Genomic DNA, 19,920 nt, shown 5'->3' with positions numbered 1-19,920 from the left:
TTATTTGCATCCCAAATTAGCTCACAAAGCAAATGGCACATAACCCAGAATTAACATTAAAATTTCAGTGATGTCATGAGCACAGAGGGGATGTTGGATCAAAAGTGCACAATCAATTCTAGCACTCAACATTAAAAACAAAGAAAGAATCTTTTGCAAGGTAAGAATCAACTAAAAACATTTTGATCTTTTAAATTATCTTTCTATTATAGATTGTCATATTAATTGTCATATTCAATTAAATATATTTATTACAGTACAGAACACGGATAGTAGTTAGCAGTGTCTAGGACAATAAAAACAATGCAAAGTGTTGAAAATAAAAATGAAAACTAACTGCAGTTAGTTATGATTCGATACCTCCCCCATCACACAAGTTCCAAATGCTACCACTGTTTGTCACAAAATAACCAATCACATAATGTCAACCAATTAGAGAATTTCAGAACATCCAGTGTACATAAAAAGCCTGTAATCCTAATCCTAAACTCCAAAAGCAAGAAACCATTGTACATATTGAAACCTGGAGGCCACAATCAACATTACTAGACAATTCGGTATACACCCAGGCTTTTTTTCATAAGTCTTCATTCTTTATAGAACTCTTTAATAATCATGATGTGCAGACTGATTACACAAAAGGCTGCTCAAAGAACTTCAAAGGGTATGCTATATTTTATTATATAAAAAAATACATAATCAAAAGATGCACTGTTATCTAAAGTCAAATGTGAAGCTACCCATCGCAATCACCTTTTTACATGAATATGTTGCATAACTATTAAACACCGTGAAGTGAATTTCCGCTGACATTGTCCCGCTCATCCATCATAACTTCGGTAGAAGTGCAGTCATAACCCCAGAAAATGGCGTAAATGCACTTATACCATTATTCCGGGATTTCTGTAACTCTTCTGCTGAAATTATGGCGGATGAACCAGAAAATCCTGGTGGAATTTCACCCCATATACAGTTACATTTATTTTGTTGTGACTAATCACACTGCCCCATTTTCATTGTGAAATCACCCACCATCATTTTCAGAGGCTATAGCATAATTAAAAGAAAAACTTTCCCTGTACTATCACTTCATAGCATTTCATGATTTAGGTGTCAGTCCAAGAAAAGCAGGCAACATATTAGCTGCTTGTAGATCAGCTGGTCTCTGCCATTTTCAAGTAAACAAGGCAAATGACAAATGTATCAGATGGTACTGTCCCACATTCCTTCAATCAGCAATTCTTACAATGGTAAAACGTGGTAAATTAACAAGGAAACCATAGAATATTGATAAAATGTCAAAACAATAATGCGCATAGAAAGCCATCCACAGTTTTCTCAAGTCAATGCAGTGATACTGCAAAATAAGGGATGAGTTTATTCTCATTCATTATCCATCATGGGGAGATAATTCTGCCCATAATATAGAATAAAGCAGACATTTAGAATTTAGGGCAGCAACTCAATTTTCAAAAGGAGCATAACAATAATCACCTATACCAATATTTTGAATGTGCCGCAAATTAACCACTGATGTCAGATCGGAGTTTAAGAATTTTTTTTGGATCCATGCATGTCCACATACTTGGTATCACATGGATCTGTTAAAAATTTCTTAGAAACTTTAGTCAGCTCTGTAACCTAACAGGCCCAAGAGTTTGGAAACTCCTCAACTTTTCAGGAGTCCTCCTAAGTCCATAACCTCATTCACACAGGAATTTTACTAACCTCCTGGGGTGAAAACAGTAACTTTAGAGCTGGCCACTAGTATCATAATTTATAGTCCGTTCATGCAACATGTAAAGAACGCTGATGCACTGTACCACATTGGTATAACGTAGGTATTATCTTCACATGTTTTTTTCACAAGTTTGTGTTCACCAATGATAGTCTAAGGAGGTGTAGCATATCAGATGCTTTTCCTAAGAGATAGAAGAAAAATGAGAAGGGAGAGTCAAATCAAGTTTTCCTACTAACAGAGATACATAAGCAAAGGACTGGAAGCAGCTCATTACTTCACCAGGTGTGGGCACATCTAAATGTTGTTGGAGTAAAAATCTAAAAGCTCTGGAGGAAAATGATTTTATTTTAACATTTATTATAAGGTCGCCTTTGGCTCACACAAGTCCTTTTTTGACTGCAAATGATGAAAGTCACACTCTTGTCACCATATGCATCTGTAGTTAACTCTCTCTCTATCCCCATGTGTATCTGCGGTTCAATTTGTGTCCGTGTATGTTCCTATGGCGCGCTCTTTACACCCCTGTGGAATTCCCTCTATCCTTGCATTTCCTCGCCACTGACTCCAGCCCTCTCCCTGGCCATTGTCTGAGGCTGAACCAGACCCTTCGCAACCTCAGCGTCCAATTTGACCAGGAGCTGAGCTTCAGACCTCAGATCTTCTCCATCACCAAGACCGCCTACTTCCATCTCTTACTTCCGCCTCCGACCTGCCTCAGCTCATTTGCTGTTGAAACCCTCATCCTTTTTGTTTCATTCGTTCATGGGATGTGGGCGTCGCTGGCAAGGCCGGCATTTATTGCCTATCCCTAATTGCACTTGAGAAGGTGGTGGTGAGCCGCCTTCTTGAACCGCTGCAGTCCGTGTGGTGACGGTTCTCCCACAGTGCTGTTAGGAAGGGAGTTCCAGGATTTTGACCCAGCGACGATGAAGGAACGGCGATATATTTCCAAGTCGGGATGGTGTGTGACTTGGAGGGGAACGTGCAGGTGGTGTTGTTCCCATGTGCCTGCTGCTCTTGTCCTTCTAGGTGGTAGAGGTCGCGGGTTTGGGAGGTGCTGTTGAAGAAGCCTTGGCAAGTTGCTGCAGTTCATCCTGTGGATGGTGCACACTGCAGCCACAGTGCGCCGGTGGTGAAGGGAGTGGATGGGGTGCCAATCAAGCGGGCTGCTTTATCTTGGATGGTGTCGAGCTTCTTGAGTGTTGTTGGAGCTGCACTCATCCAAGCAAGTGGAGAGTATTCCATCACACTCCTCCTGACTTGTGCCTTGTAGATGGTGGAAAGGCTTTAGGGAGTCAGGAGGTGAGTCAGTCGCCGCAGAATACCCAGCCTCTGACCTGCTCTCGTAGCCACAGTATTTATATGGCTGGTCCAGTTAAGTTTCTGGTCAATGGTGAACCCCAGGATGTTGATGGTGGGGGATTCGGCGATGGTAATGCCGTTGAATGTCAAGGGGAGGTGGTTAGACTCTCTCTTGTTGGAGATGGTCATTGCCTGGCACTTATCTGGCACGAATGTTACTTGCCACTTATGAGCCCAAGCCTGGATGTTGTCCAGGTCTTGCTGCATGCGGGCTCGGACTGCTTCATTATTTGAGGAGTTGCAAATAGAACTGACCACTGTGCTATCATCAGCTAACATCCCCATTTCTGACCTTATGATGGAGGGAAGGTCATTGATGAAGCAGCTGAAGATGGTTGGCCCTAAGACACTGCCTTGAGGAACTCCTGCAGCAATGTCCTGGGGCTGAGATGATTGGCCTCCAACAACCACTACTATCTTCCTTTGCGCTAGGTATGACTCCATCCACTGGAGAGTTTTCCCCGATTCCCATGGACTTCAATTTTACTAGGGCTCCTTGTTGCCACACTCGGTCAAATGCTGCCTTGATGTCAAGGGCAGTCACTCTCACCTCACCTCTGGAATTCAGCTCTTTTGTCTATGTTTGGAACAAGGCTGTAATAAGGTCCGGAGCCGAGTGGTCCTGACGGAACCCAAACTAAGCATCAGTGAGCAGGTTATTGGTGAGTAAGTGTCGCTTGATAGCACTGTCGACGACAACTTCCATCACTTTGCTGATGATTGAGAGTAGACTGATGGGGCGGTAATTGGCCAGATTGGATTTGTCCTGCTTTTTGTGGACAGGACATACCTGGGCAATTTTCCACATTGTCGGGTAGATGCCAGTGTTGTAGCTGTACTGGAACAGCTTAGCTAGAGGCGCAGCTCGTTCTGGAGCACAAGTCTTCAGCACTACAGCTGGGATGTTGTCGGGGCCCATAACCTTTGCTGTATCCAGTGCACTCAGCCATTTCTCGATATCACGTGGAGTGAATCGAATTGGCTGAAGACTGGCTTCTGTGATGGTGGGGATATCGGGAGGAGGCCAAGATGGATCATCCACTCGGCACTTCTGGCTGAAGATGGTTGCAAACGCTTCAGCCTTATCTTTTGCACTCACGTGCTGGACTCCGCCATCATTGAGGATGGGGATGTTTGCAGAGCCTCCTCCTCCCGTTAGTTGTTTAATTGTCCACCACCATTCACGACTGGATGTGGCAGGACTGCAGAGCTTTGATCTGATCCGTTGGTTGTGGAATCGCTTAGCTCTGTCTATAGCATGTTGCTTCCGCTGTTTAGCATGCATGTAGTCCTGAGTTGTAGCTTCACCAGGCTGGCACCTCATTTTTAGGTACGCCTGGTGCTGCTCCTGGCATGCTCTTCTACACTCCTCATTGAACCAGGGTTGATCTCCTGGCTTGTTGGTAATGGTAGAGTGAGGAATATGCCGGGCCATGAGGTTACAGATTGTGCTGGAATACAATTCTGCTGCTGATGATGGCCCACAATGCCTCGTGGATGCCCAGTTTTGAGCTGCTAGATCTGTTCTGAATCTATCCCATTTAGCACGGTGATAGTGCCACACAACACGTTGGATGGTGTCCTCAGTGCGAAGACGGGACTTCATCTCCACGAGGACTGTGTGGTGGTCACTCCTACCAATACTGTCATGGACAGATGCATTTGCGACAGGTATATTGGTCAATTAAGTTTTTCCCTCTAAACTCGATTATTCCAATGTTCTCCTGGCTGGCCTCCCACCTTGCACCTCTGTAATCCCTGCGCTCCTTCAATTCTGTCCTCTTGTACATCCCCAATTTTCATTGCTCCACCAATGGCGGCCGAGTCTACAGCTGTGTAGGCCCTAATCTCTGTAATTGCCACCCTAAATATCTCCACCTCCATCTCCTCCTTTAAGACGCTCCTTAAAACCTACCTTTTTGACAAAGCTTTTGGTTACCTGTCCTAACATCTCCTACCTGGCTCAGTGTCAAATTGTGTTTAGTAACGCTCCTGTGAAGCACCTTGGAATGTTTTATTATATTAAAGACGCTATATAATGCAGATTGTTGTTGTTTCAGCATGGTTTTCTTTCTCTGCCACTGAGATTATGCCAACACTCACTGTCAAGGTTCATGTGTGAACAGTCACTTAAGCAACTTAACAAAGGGCTGCCCTCACCTGCCCTCTACATTGAGGAGGGCAGAAAACGGTCAGGGATGATGGGGCGGAGGGTGGAGTCTGAGCCCCAACTGAACAAATTACTAGAATACTAATGCTGAAGTCTTATAATTTTCACTGCATTCTAGGAGCAGCAATGGGTTTCCATTTGTTCCCAATGGTATTTTGCTCCCACATGTAATCCCATATCATGTAATTCAATGTTAAGAATTGTCTTTTTTAAATAAAAGTATTAAAATAAACCAGACTAAATATTTACTTAGGCAATGCCTTTTACTTTACTTCAAAGGCAGCACTGTCTACGACATCTACTCATATAAGCTATCCAACAGTAAATTAATTAAAGTAAGCCTGAAAGAGGTATCATATGTTTGTGGTATATATGATGCAAGAAATTACAAAACAGTGAACCAGAGATAAAACCAAAATAAATTGTTCACTTACTGTTAAGTCAATCTAATTTTTTCAATTCTACAAAAATACGCATTTTTGTTCAATCTACTATATACAGCATGGCTACTATGTCACTGAAAACAAAACACACTATTTGTACCATAACTTTTTAAAAAGCATTTCCTGTTTGCAGCTCTGAATTTGCTTCTGGATTATAGCAAATCATTTTGTGCCAATTGCAACAAAAACAGTAACAACAAAAACAACTTGCATCAATGCATAAGGGCCTAAATGTGTCGACAAACAAAGCTGTGACATTCAGCAAGCTCCAAGAGTTACTATTAGATGAATTTCCATTTTATTGGCAGAAAGTACAAATTCTAATTTTGCAAATCCTGTGTCTATGAATAAAAAACAAATTACGCACATGCTTTAATACAAAATTGAAATTTTAACTGTTGCGCAACTGCTGTATGGGGGCAGGGAATGATGGTGATAGTGTTGGACTGTGTTTACCATGTATTTACAGAAATAAAAAGTACAAAAGGCACCCCCCACCCCCATTGTATGTCCCATCTCAAATGACAGCTGCAGCACATTTATATATATGTTAAAAAAAACTTGAGTTAACTGGATATTCTGTTGTGCATAACAACTGCTAAGTACACTGAAAAAAGAATAAAATCCAAGGTCAAGGGCACATACCACTCACATTCATTTGAGTTCCAGCTTTTGTAATCACAATTTTGTAGTTAAGAGTCTTCACCATTTTTCATTGACATTTGTAACTGAAGATTCAAGCCTATTGTTTTAAAACATAACTTAACCACTATTCTTTAAAAACATGCACTGAATATGATCCATGACTGGATTATCTACACATTCCCACTTCAAATCCATGTAACATCAGCTTCTGTAGATGAAAAAAAGAGGTCTGACCGTGCTATATTTTGCCCAATGCTAAAAAAATGCATTTGATGCAATTCTAAGTCTACAAATAAACACATTCTGGCTGTACTTGGAATAAAATATGGGGATGGAGTGAATTTTATCGCAGTTTCCAACACTTTAGCAGTACTGGAATGATGTTGGGAATTTTTCCAGTGAGAAAACTCACGGGGAAGCTGTTTCCGACACTTGTGCGTCGTTAAACGGCCTTCCCTGAGATTCTGCACGATCCTAGCGGCATTCCACAGTCCGCCAACTCATCATCATTGGCCTCATTTACATGAAGCCACATGTCAGCCAGTGGTGCTGTGGTTTGGAGTTTCATGGACTCGTCCACTATGCATTCAGGATTAGGCTTGTTTCCATTAGGTGCAGCATCTGTCAGGATCCACTGTTGAAAGATAGAAAAGAGCCTGCAGATCTCTTATTGAAGGTTTCTGAAGGCAGGAAATGTTTTTTTTTAAATGTTCTTCTTTGCATTCTATCGACAGGCACCTGTACTTGCTTCTGACTCCTTATCAAACGGAGAGAGTGGGAAGTGCTGGACTCCTCATGTTGCAAAGAAAGGTCTGGGACCGAGATGGCAGCTGGATGGAGCCACTGCTGGCTGCATCTCTGGACAGTGCTCCTGGGCAGCCTGGTCTTTCCTCCCATGTTTCACTAATATGATGGTTTAAGGGGGGCAGCTGGAGGCTGCTGTCCTGAGGGACGGCAGCATCATGCAGCTGCAACTCCTGGGTAGCTTGGCCCTGGTCATCATCTTCACCATCATCCTCCTCCTCCCACGCTACTTATTACTGTGGTGGATCTGTTGGGAGGGAAAGTGGAAGGGAAGAATGAGTGGACAGCACTCCTTTGGGATTAAAGAGACAGATGGAAGGTTGTGCCCGTGTGGTGCTTCACAGGGGTGCCAGGGCGACAAGGCAGGTGCTCGGTCAGTAAATTGACACCGGTAAGGTTGTGAAAAGTTGTGTGTTAGGGGAATTCCCTCAGGCAGGGGCAGCCAGAGGTTTCCTGCTCCTCCTGGCCCACACGGAAACTATAAAAAAAAATCCATTTACCTTTCTGGGTGTCTTCTGACTCCAGCTTCTCTTGATACCACGTTGGCCTAATGGAGAAGCCACAAGGGCTTCCACCGCACAGTCCTCGGGTTAAAATTGCAGTCGGGACCCAATGACGTTATCAGAGTTCGATCTGGATATTTAAAGAAGGGCCTCATTTTTTTTTGAGGATGTAACTAGCAGGGTAGATAAAGGAGAACTAGTGGATGTAGTATATTTGCATTTTCAAAAGGCATTCAGTAAGGTGCCACATAAAAGTTTGTTACACAAGGGGCCCGAATTTAGCAGGCCTGCGGGTTCCCAGCGGGTGGTCCTCCGGGAGCGTGGTCAACACGCTCGGCGAAATTAGTGGGTTGCCCACGCGATCGTAGCAGGCAACCCACTAATAGGAATCAATTACCTGCTGCTCCGGGGTCCACGGCGCTGGCCTGCGCGTCGGTCAGGCTGCGCATGCGCAGTACAATCTGTCAGCTGGAGGCTCTCTAGTTAAAGGGGCAGTCCTCCACTGACAGATGCTGCAACCAATGGGACAAATTGCAGCATGGAGCAGCCCAGGGGGAAGGCTGCTCCCAGTTTAATGATGCCTCACCCCAGGTATCATCAGATGGGGTGAGGAGGAGGGGGAGGACACAGATCTTCCCCCCGGCGGGCGGGAGGAAGCGGCCTGCCTCTGCCACCTGGCTCGAGGTGGCAGAGGGGGTCACCTGCGCCACCAACATATCGCCCACCTGCATGCAGTGCGCAGGAGGCGCTGCAATGACCGCAGTAGGTCAGCCGCAGTGAGAACACAAAGTCTTTCCCCTACACTCCGTCTGCCACAACACTGCCCCCACCCCACATCTCCTTCGGGACCGCCAACACTATTCTGTCACATCACCCTTCATACCCACTCACACCCCATCCTCATCTTACCTCCACCTACTCACCTCGCCAGTACTCACCCTGCCACTAACACGCAACCCACTCCTCATACAATCTCATTGCTCCATCCCACTCACCCTCTCGTGCATCTCCCTCACGGCCAGCCTCACTCAACCTGCCACCACCTGTGCTGCAGCCACAGGGCATGCATCACATATGTGCAGTAGGCAGCGTAAGGCAAACGTCTCGTCAGCATGAAGGGGGTGCACAAGGGTGTCTGAGGGTTTGTCATGGGTGTTACCCATATTGAATTTCAGAGCAACAAACAGCACACATTATATTGACACCACCACTGCCATGTCTCCGCGAATCCTGTCCGTTGTGTCCAATAATGCCCGCTCCTGGGTCTCACTATGAGGACCCACCACTGATGCCACCCATCGTGTTACTGCAGAGTAGGTGCAAGTGTATTTGCAGGGCTCGTCCGCGCAGACGACTGAGAGACATCGGCGGTGTAGCCGGCTGCACCCTGGAAGGATGCGGAGGAGAAGGTGTGGAGGGCAGTGGTGACTTTGCCAGCGACAGGTAAGCAGTTGGTGCTGGGGCCAGCCAGGAGCAGCTCGGCATGAAAGATGCTGCAGATCTCCACGACTACATGTCGAGCGAATCTGCGCCTCCCTGTGCACTGCTGCTCGGAGAGGTCCGGGGAGCTGCGCCTCGGTCTGTGGACCCTGTGGCGAGGGTAGTGCCCTCTGCGACGCGTCTCTCTCTGCGGTAGCCCTCCCTCCTGCTGTGCAGGTGGGCGTGCAACAACACCGTGTTGGGGGGAATCCACGTCTCTGCGGCGGACGGCGTGGACTGCGAGGCTGCTGGTGCTGGTCATGCTCTTCGTCCTCCGAGGGTCTCCACACACCACCCAACTGGCAGGTGTTGGTCTGAGGGGTTGTGCAGGGTAGGTGAGTGGTTCCTCGGACTGGGGCTGCGGTTTCGTGTCGGTCTGTCCTCTGGCTTGGCGGGGGGTGGTGGAGGGCAGGGGTTGCCCTATGTGACGCGGTGGCCTCCTGCGTGGGTGAGGGCTCTCCCCCGTGGAGCGCACCTTGGCACCTGCCACAGGCTGCTGGCTGCAACACGCCTGGTTGGAGGGAGACTGTTTCCCCCAGTGTGGGAAACTCACTGCCTTGAACCGAAAATCCCACACTTCCTCTTTTGACAGCTGCTTCAGCTCATTAACTGACCACAACGAGCAAGTTAAGTACTCTCAAGTGGAACCCCGCTGGCTTTAATTGCCTGCGGGATTCCCACCAGCGGGGCTTGCGCGCGCAGCCCCGCACGTCAGCGCAGTACCCGGAAGTGGCCGGGATTTCGTCGCGATCCGGTCACGTGACCGGAGATCGGGATTTTCGGGTCCACCCCGCTGGGAACCCGCCGGAAACACGATCCTAAAATCGAGCCCAAGGTAAGGGCTCGTGGGGGTTGGGGGTAATATATTAGCATTGATAGAGGATTGGTTAACGGATAGAAAACAGAGAAGTAGGGATAAACGGGTCATTCTCAGGTTGGCAGGTTACAACTAGTGGGGTGCCGCAAGGATCAGTACTTGGGCATCAGCTATTTACAATCTATATTAATGGCTCAGATGAATGCAACGAGTGTAATGTATCCAAGTTTGCTGACAATACAAAGCTAGATGGGAAAGTAAGCTGTAAGGAGGACACAAAGGGCTGAATTTTGAAATGGTGGCGGGTTGGCAACCTGGGTGGGGGGGGGGGGGGGGGACGATGAAGGTGCGTGTGGCAAACCCGAATAAACAAAACTTACCATTTCCAACGCGATCGCATCGTAATTGATGGCGATTAACATGCTCTCCGGGTTTTGTGCTCGGCAGCCAGCCTGACTGACAGGCTGGCTGCCATCAGGAGCTGCAACGCGAGGGGGCAGGGCGAGAAAGAGAGCAAGACATCATCCGGTGCTGGAACAGAAGATCAGGGGGAGGGAGAGGGGAAGATCGGGGAGGGAGAGGGGAAGATCGGGGGGGGGGGGGGGGGGGGAAAGAGAGGGGAAGATTGGGGGAGGTGAAGAAGGGGAGATCAGAGAGGGAGCATTCGGACATCGCAGCAGGGTGGAAGGGTAGGTTTATTTTGTGTTTTAACTTCGTGCAATGGTTTTTTATGTAATTTATTTTGTTTCTTTTTGCCTGATCCGGCCCTTCACGTCTGCTTTCACCAGGCGTGAATCAGAAGCTGTGGGAAAGCCATCCAAGTTAAAAATCGTTCTAACTACCTAATATGTCACAAGTAAAGTGCCTTAAGTACCTCAATGAGGTACATTTGGCTCCTTAATTATCATCCCACTGGCTTTAATTGCTGGCGGGACTTCTGGATTTGGGACGCCCGCATACACAGGTGCGTCCATGGGGAACTCCGAAGTCAGCGGGTTGGAGCCAGGCTCCGAACCTGAACGGGATTTCCCCGATTTTTGGAGTCCCCTGGCTCCCAACGCTCCTGCAATTTCCCGGGAAAATCAAGCCCAAAGAGTCTGCAAAGGGATATAGACAGATTAAGTGAGTGGGCAAGGTGGCAGATGAAGTATAATGTGGGGAAATGTGAGATTATTCACTTTGGTGGGAAGAATAGAACAACAGAATATTTTTTAAATGGTGAGAAACTATTAAATGTTGGTGTTCGAGAGACTTGGGTGTCCTAGTACAACAAACATAAAAAGTTAGTATGCAGGTACAGCAAGCAATTAGGAAGGCAAATGGCTTGTTGGCCTTTATTGCAAAGGGGTAGGAGTACAAGTCTTACTACAGTTGTACAGGACATTGGTGAGACTTCACTTGGAGTACTGTGTGCAGTTTTAGCTTCCTTTCCTAAGGAAGGATATACTTGCGTTAGAGGCAGTGCAATGAAGGTTCATTAGATTAATTCCTTGGATGAGAGGGTTGTCCCATGAAGAGAGGTTGAGCAGAATGGGCCTATACTCTCTGGAGTTTAGAAGAATGAGAGGTGATCTTATTGAAACATATAAAATTATGAGGGGGTTTGACAGGGTAGATGCTGAGAGATTGTTTCCCCTGGCGAGAAAGTCTAGAACTAGGGGGCATAATCGCTGGATACGGGGTTGGCCATTCAAGACTGAGATGAGGAGGGCTGTGGATCTTTGGAATTCTCTGTCCCAGAGGGCTGTGGATGCTGAGTCATTGAATATATTCAAGGCTGAGATGGATAGATTTCTGGACTGTAGGGGAATCAAGGGATATGGGGATCGGGCAGGAAAGTGGATTTGAGATCGAAGATCAGCCATGATCTAATTGAATGGCGGGGCAGGCTCGAGGGGCCGTATGGTCTACTCCTGCTCCTATTTCGTATGTTCTCTGGCGGATGTCCCGCTCGACTGCTCAGAAAAGCAGCTTAGGATCATAGCCCGCAGAAAAGCAGCGGGATCAGTGTGGGTAAGTCGCACAGGCCATTTTAATTGCCTGTTTGCCCAGTTTCCACCGGGCGAGCATGGTTAAAATCGGTCCTTATGTTACGGATCTGTGACAAAGCATTTCTGTTATGGAGACGAGGTATTAAACTCAACTTGAAACAGCATTAGTAGCACCCACATATAGCACTCAAAAAAGTGGTGCAAGATAACGTCTTTTCTCAAGCTTTTTCACTCCTTAATTGTTGGTTTACTGCTGATTATCTACTTGGACAGTAATGTTTAATGTCTGCCACTAATTTGCAGTTCTAAATGCAGTAAGTAGTAATAACGCCCAAAGTTGATTTAATGCCCAAAAACCAATTTGCCACCGAGTACTAATAATGCACAAACACCATCACACTTAAGACAATCGCATTCCATATTATCTAGCTTTAAAATCATTCCTGTGATCTGAAGTCTGAGTTAGTTGAAGTTGCATTTCTATCTGAAATTGGGATACTGAACAGTTTTAAATTTATTGCAATCAGTAAATATCAAAACTGTGCATGCTGGATTATGCACAAACACCTTTTTTTGCCTAAAGCTAAAAATATTGAAACTGAAAAAGATGATTGGTTCACTGTCACTTGTTTTGTTGTTGGTGAATGCACCACTTCATTACAGTATTGGTATTGTATTATGTACAATATATTAAGATCAACTTTTTCATTCTATAATTGAACTTAGATATTGGGCAGGGTAATGCTGTAAAAATAACAGTAAGGCTAACAGCGCTCATCGTTATTTATGTGCAAATCCCACAGTAACTTCTGGTGACTGCACATGCACAGATAAACGCGCAAATCCGGACGTTGCTCTCAGCCCCTCCAAAAGCTGCGTGAAAGCGACATCTCGCCGTCTGACTCACCATTCAAATGTATTGAACGGCATGAAGTTCCCGTACTTACCTCATAGATACGGATTAAACTCGCCAAAAAAGGTTAGGGCTGGTCCATTCCAATGTAAGTGCCCTTTTAACGGCGTGGTAAGTCTTAATTACTTTCTGATCCTTTTATCTCTGTCTCGTAATCCTATCTTTCTTTCCCTCTCTTTATTTCACTTACTGTACCTGATTTGACATTGAATTCACTATTTTAACTTCCACTTTTTGGTTCAGTCTCTGCACTGTTCATTAACTATTCTTCAGTCTGATTGGTTAAGGAGATACAGAGCTGCTTGCCCTGTAGAAGGCGCTGCGTTGACTGGATTGCTAACTCACAGTAGCTTGCCATGCAAAAACCCATAGAAAGTCTACGGGCAAGTGCGAGTCAAACGAACTGTGCCATTCACAGCAAAATCCAACCCAATAATAGAAGGTATGTTATTTGAATTTTCAAACACCAGTTCTTATATGGAACAACTGGATTAAACTTTCCAATGGGGGATGTCACAGAGGGTTGCACGTGGACTGTCATCTGAAAACAAGTGTTCTCCAGGGCGTATACAAAATTGACTTCCTTATGGACTTTCAGCTAAACAATTTAATTAAGATCTCAAAGTGTCTCTTGCAATGTCAGGTAAACTTAATGTTCAGTGCTTAAATGGCAATGAACAACTCTGTAGTCCTGGTTCTACAGAAATGTTTTTTTTTAAAGCTTGGAAGCAAAAGTTTTCTCCTAAGTTGATTTTTTTAAAAGCTGTTCAAACAACTCCCAAAACTGAGCAATTATCCCATTCTGATCTGCACCCAGTTTCAAACACTTCAAATAAGAGGTTAGAGGGATGGGAATGAAGTACATGGATAACAAACTACATTCAACGAATGGGAAGTCCAAGAAAATGTAGGTAATGTTATTTTCTTCCTCATGTATTTATCCTTCCATATACCTTTAGGAATATTGCAAAATAGTTCCAAAAATATGGGTCAACCATAAGTTGATGTTAAAGCCTGCCTTAATAGACCTAGATCCCAAAAAGGGAATTTTCTTTAGATAGGTGCAGTCTTTAGAACAACTTTGACAGTGATGCTTGAGAGGAATGAGCTTTCACGTTAGCTGGCGTTGTCATCCTATCAATTTGTCTATATTCCACAACTCACTGTTTGTTGATAAGGGTTATTTAAAGTATTATTGCCTAGTCAAACTACCTAGATTTATGTAAATCTTGAACCTCAGTGGTGCAATATTGAAGGTTCTAGAAATATACACACTGTCAACTTTGTGGTTGATCTCAGAAATGCAGTGACGAAGAATTTTGGCATCATAATCTCTGGTGAAAGATAGAATTCTGAGACAATTTTGAATAAAAACCTGAAATGAGATCTAAAAATAACCCAATCCAAATGCCAAATGAAATACAGTTGATCTAGAAGACTTTAAACTTCATAAGCTCACTGATCCAGCATGTTGAAATTAATAAAACTAAGGCCAAAAATGACATAGGGTAAAAGTATACTAAGCTGATGGAAAACAAGGTCTGATAATGGTGTTGAAAGTCTGAAAAAAGGTCTGATCTTGCAGGCCACCAAACTAAGCCTTACACCTATTATGGATATTTTGACTATAAACATGTGTGGGAACTACCATTATAAAACTGTTGCAGACATTTTTTTAAATTATTGCACAGAAGCAGATGATGAACAATCAAATACTTTAGAGGGGAAAAAAAGCACAATGCACACAATTCCCATATAAGGTGGTGACAGAATATGAGCAGCAGGCATTCCCATTAAACATAAAAAAAACTTGCAAGTTAAACCATCTATTTTAACTAGAACTATTTGTCACAAGCTTCCACGCTCCTTACCTATCATCTTCAAAATAATCAAGGGATATATGATAAACTCTAGTAAACTAAATCTCCTCCAACCAACTTCAATAATAATTTATTTTGGAAGTTATTCACTTTAAATACATGATAGGAAATGATGAATACCAGCCAATAACACTATTGTTGTTCAGAACACGATGCAGTTTGGATGAATTCTCTGGACGATAATGGATTCAAATATTGAACTGGCTCTTGGATCATTAGCGATGTGTGAATACATGAGCAATCTTTTCTCCCACCTCTACTCTAATCATTTTTATTCTTCTAAAACAAGGCAGCGTTCTGTATTAGCATTCCACATCCCATATGTGGAAAGCTAATGTTCCTTCTCAAAACCAGTACTACCAATAATTTTGCAGTTAAGCTAGAGGTTCACCTGGGAACAACAAACCTACTTGATTATTAAAGATACTTGGTTGATAAACAATGGTTGATTAGGGCTTTTCACCAATCCAACTATTTCTACCATCTTTCAGAAATGAATAAAAAGCATTTTTTTGGGGAGAATAGTATTAAATTCTGCTAATGAGTCCAAGCAACCTGTGAGGCATCCAATATGATTGTTTTCACCAACAATTTCAAATTTCCTCAATTTAGACTTAAGATTCAAAGCAGACATGTCACGAGCACTCTCTAGGGTAGCCAAAAAGTATCACGCACAACTGATTTACTTCCTTAGATTGCAGAGTATTAATAGTAGCAAATAGGAATGATCATAACAAGATAACCAACGTTCAACAAGGCATGTAACATTTCGAGGAATTTTGACTAACCTCCAGAAATAGTCAACTAGTCCAGATCTCAGATTTTTGACCTCCATCTAAGAACATGCTAAATTTTTCAAGGGACAATTATCCATTCTGCATAAACATCAGCAGGAAGGAAATATGGGGTATGTGATCCTGTCTACATTAGTGAAAATTAATAGACTTTATCCTTAAAACCACTAGGGAGAACGAAATTTGAAAAAAAACACTGAGGCCTGTGGAGCTTCGGTTACAAGCAAAGGCTTAACCGAATTAAGATGTATCCAATGCAAAAAAAAAGTGATATCTATATTAGCCGCATTTTAAAAAATTGAGAAATTTAATAGTGAGGGAGCTCTGCCGGGACAGAGAAGGCACATGGGGCCCAATAACAACACAGAAGCAGGTTCTGAGCGGAGGAGGGTGATAGCGAGCGCGAAACCCGGAAGAAGTTTTGGCATGTCGGAATGTCTGATTTCAACATGGCTGCCTAATTATAATTTTACTTACGGATTTCGCGTCTCCACTGCGCGTGAGCAGGCATGATGCGAACCCGTATGACTCAACTCAACCTGACTATTTAAAGCGCCAATTCAAAGATGGAATTTGGAGGTGTTAGGAGTTTGTGCAAAGAGATGGCGAAGTTTAAACATGGATTCTGGACGGTCGAGGGCTGCGCCTCAATTTAACGATGCATCACTTGATGTACTGCTGGGTGCAGTAAGGAGCAGGAAGGAGATAATCTTCCCCAGCAACAGGAGGAAGAAACCTGTTGCTGTCACAAAGGCGGCGTGGATAGAGGCAGCTGAGCAGGTCAGCAGCAGGAGCATTCTGCCCCGTACCTTGATCCAGTGCAGGAAGCACTTGAATGACCTAATCAGGTCAGGAAAGGCAAGTACAGTTGCAGATTCACTTAGATCCTATAATGCACACCACTCCCCCGGTCTTGCCAAGCATACTCCATCACATCACTCCTCACACGCACTTAAGTTTCAAGAGCACCCATGGTTCACTTTTTAAGCACTTCCTCACCTCCCCATTTATCCATCCACCACTGCCACTCACCCCAATCATTATGCAACGTGATGCATCTGCCTGATAGTCACCTTCACCGAATGCACTGTGTCCATTGGGTGAATACATGCCTTACAGTCACTCATAGGTCTGCTCTTTTCCTCGTTGCAGGAGAAGAGATCACAAAAAGGGAGAGGGAGAGGACTGGAGGTGGCCCGCCACAGATAGTGTAGCTGACAGCTACAGAGGAAGAGGCCATGCAGATCAGTGGGATCTCTGCGTCCCTGACCATTGGAGATGGAGACTGGTACTTCGCAGTTGTCTATTGACAGAATTAAAAATATCTCTGACCCACATCTCATACAAGATTAAGTCATGTTGACTTGATTTCAGCAACGAGTGAAATATGATGTATAATTATGCTGAATGGCAACATTTTTACATGGCCAGTACTAATTCATATTAGTTTCTTCTCTCCTCCAAGGCCTTCACCCGTTTGGCAGCAGTCTGTTGACTTTCCCGAGGACGATTCCTCAGGAGGACCTCATTCCTTTTGAGGGTGCCCTGTCACAGGACTTACTACCAGGCACCAGTGCAAATACACGCACTTCGGTAAATTCTATTAAGACAGCTAGTTGGGTTTTCATAGTTCACAAGTGAGCACGAGCTGGTGGCAGGGACTGCTGTGGAGAGACCGCGTCAGGGGGGGCGCATTCCTCTCCAAGCTCCGCTCAGCTGAAACCCGGGGGCCGTCAATGAAAAGGAGCATCATAGAGGGACAGCAGCAAATTTGCAGGTACTGGCAGGCGTGCCACATACACTCTCCACAATAGTGGAGAGGATGGAGGAGTCCAACTCCAACATTAGTGAACTGTTGTCACAGGTAAGAGTGAGAATGGCCACCTCCATGTAAGTTCAAGCACAGCTCTAAAATGAGTCTATGCAGGCCATGGCCACTACCGTGCAGACTTTGGATGCCAACATGTCCGTCACCTTAAACAGGATGACAGATACCTTATGCTTGACCTTACAAAGTGTCACTGACCTGCACCAAGTTGCTCCCCAGCAAAGTGGTAGGAGTGATGTGCCGCTGGCCCAGGAGGGGGATGATGGCGAAAGGGGACTTGGAATTGGGGACTCCACTGAAAGGCGCTCCCACGTCTCACCTGTTGTCCCACCCTCAACTAGTACCCGACATGTTGCCTCATCTCCCGATGGCAGAGTCTGCCCCTGCACAGGTGCAGGTGGAATGTTCTTTGGCGGGGCCCTTACGGGCTCCAACGCTGAGGGCTAAGAGCATCTCAGCAGTCAGAGCAGGGATCTGAGCAGCCTGCCTCTACCTCTGCTGAAGCCACAGGGGATGCACCACATAGCAGCGGTAAGCAAATGAAGAAAGAAAAATTGTAATTCACCAAGGATTTGCACATGGGTGTTTGCGAAAATGTTACGTCATTAAGTTTCCTTTTATTATTATCTCACATAAAATATATTAATTTGCACCATTTCCCTATGTTGCCATTCTTGCGTGCCGAGTGGCAACTTGCCTTTTCAGTTGCTAGGTGATGAACGTGAAGACGTGAATTGACGGGACCAATTGGGGGATGTGCAATGGGTGGATGGTTGGTTAGAGGACTGCTTTGTGTGAAAGTGGCCGGGGGTGGGGGAAGACTGTGACAGTTACTTTGGTCCAGTGTAAGTGACTAACTGAACCTTCAAGCTATTAGGGCATTCCTGGCATTCCGAGCAGTAATGGGATTGGCTGGTCTGGTGTTGGGTGCTCCATCTTCATCTTCCTCTTCGTTGGAATCATCATCAGGTGATGAGTGATGAGCGCCTTGTTCCTCCTCCACCCCTAATCTCCGCTGCTGCGCAATGTCGTGTAGAACACAGCACACCACAATCATTCTAGAGACCCTCGCCGGCGAGTACTGAAGGGCAGCTTCAGACCTGCATCTGAAACGCATCTTGAGCATGTCGATGGCTTGCTCGATGACACATCTGGTGGTCATATGGCTGTCGTTGTACCACTCCTGGGCGTCATTGATGGGGTTCCTCCAAGGTGTCATCAGCCAGGTTTGAAGTGGGTATCCTTTGTCATCTAGCAGCCAGCCCTTAAAGCTGCTCCCAGGTACGAAGGGAATCGGGGATGTTGAACCGCCACAGGATGAAAGCATCAAGGCAGCTCCCAAGGAATTTGGGACACACCTGCATGAACCTTTTCCTGTGGTTGCACATTGATGGAATGAAATCCTTTATGGTTAATGAATATTCCTGGTTTATCCAGTGATCCTCAGATTGTCACGTGTGTGCAATTGATGGCGCCCTGTACCTATGAGAAGCCAGCCAGAGATACGAATCCAAATGCCCGCTCATTCTGGTTATTGTCGTCGCAGGGTAAGTTGACAAAAGTCACAGCCCTGGCAAACAATCCATCCATCACCTTGGTCAAGTTCCGTTGTTGCCTAGTGCTCATGCAATGTTACCTACATATGCTGCACCTTCTCCCATTTGAGACCAATCTCCACTTTTATAGTAAAATCATAGACAAATATGCAAAGTTTAATTTCTTTGAATTGAGGGTAGGAACTCTCATAGATCATGTGGGGAAATCTACTTGTAGAGATAAAAGTACGTTAGACATTTTAAGTAAATATTCTGTGTCAGTTTTTAAAAATTATGGCAGAAATAGCATGTAGCATATAAAGGACAATGTGGAACAATTATTAGAGATAGATGTCTTCGCACTGAGGACACCATCCAACGTGTTGTGTGGCACTACCACCGTGCTAAATGGGATAGATTCAGAACGGATCTAGCAGCTCAAAATTGGGCATCCATGAGGCGCTGTGGGCCATCAGCAGCAGAATTGTATTCCAGCACAATCTGTAACCTCATGGCCCGGCATATTCCTCACTCTACCATTACCAACAAGCCAGGGGATCAACCCTGGTTCAATGAGGAGTGTAGAAGAGCATGCCAGGAGCAGCACCAGGCGTACCTAAAAATGAGGTACCAACCTGGTGAAGCTACAACTCAGGACTACATGCATGCTAAACAGCGGAAGCAACATGCTATAGACAGAGCTAAGCGATTCCACAACCAACGGATCAGATCAAAGCTCTGCAGTCCTGCCACATCCAGTCGTGAATGGTGGTGGACAATTAAACAACTAACGGGAGGAGGAGGCTCTGCAAACATCCCCATTCTCAATGATGGCGGAGTCCAGCACGTGAGTGCAAAAGACAATGCTGAAGCGTTTGCAACCATCTTCAGCCAGAAGTGCCGAGTGGATGATCCATCTCAGCCTCCTCCCGATATCCCCACCATCACGGAAGCCAGTCTTCGGCCAATTCGATTCACTCCACGTGATATCAAGAAACGGCTGAGTGCACTGGAT

General features: G+C 45.2%; 1 long non-coding RNA gene across 1 annotated transcript in view; it reads right to left on the bottom strand.

The window, feature by feature from the left end:
• Window positions 1–714: 714 nt before the first annotated feature.
• Window positions 715–19,920, bottom strand: part of LOC137326936 (uncharacterized) — a 164,079-nt gene continuing 144,873 nt past the window's right edge. The window contains exon 3 of the long non-coding RNA XR_010964303.1: window positions 715–1,922. This is a non-coding gene — a long non-coding RNA (uncharacterized lncRNA). The remainder of the gene's footprint in view (window positions 1,923–19,920) is intronic.

Source organism: Heptranchias perlo, chromosome 11, assembly GCF_035084215.1.
Source record: "Heptranchias perlo isolate sHepPer1 chromosome 11, sHepPer1.hap1, whole genome shotgun sequence".
Taxonomy (NCBI): Eukaryota; Metazoa; Chordata; class Chondrichthyes; order Hexanchiformes; family Hexanchidae; genus Heptranchias; species Heptranchias perlo.
The sequence above is the reverse complement of the archived record's forward strand: the minus strand, read 5'-3'. Positions and strand labels throughout refer to the sequence as shown.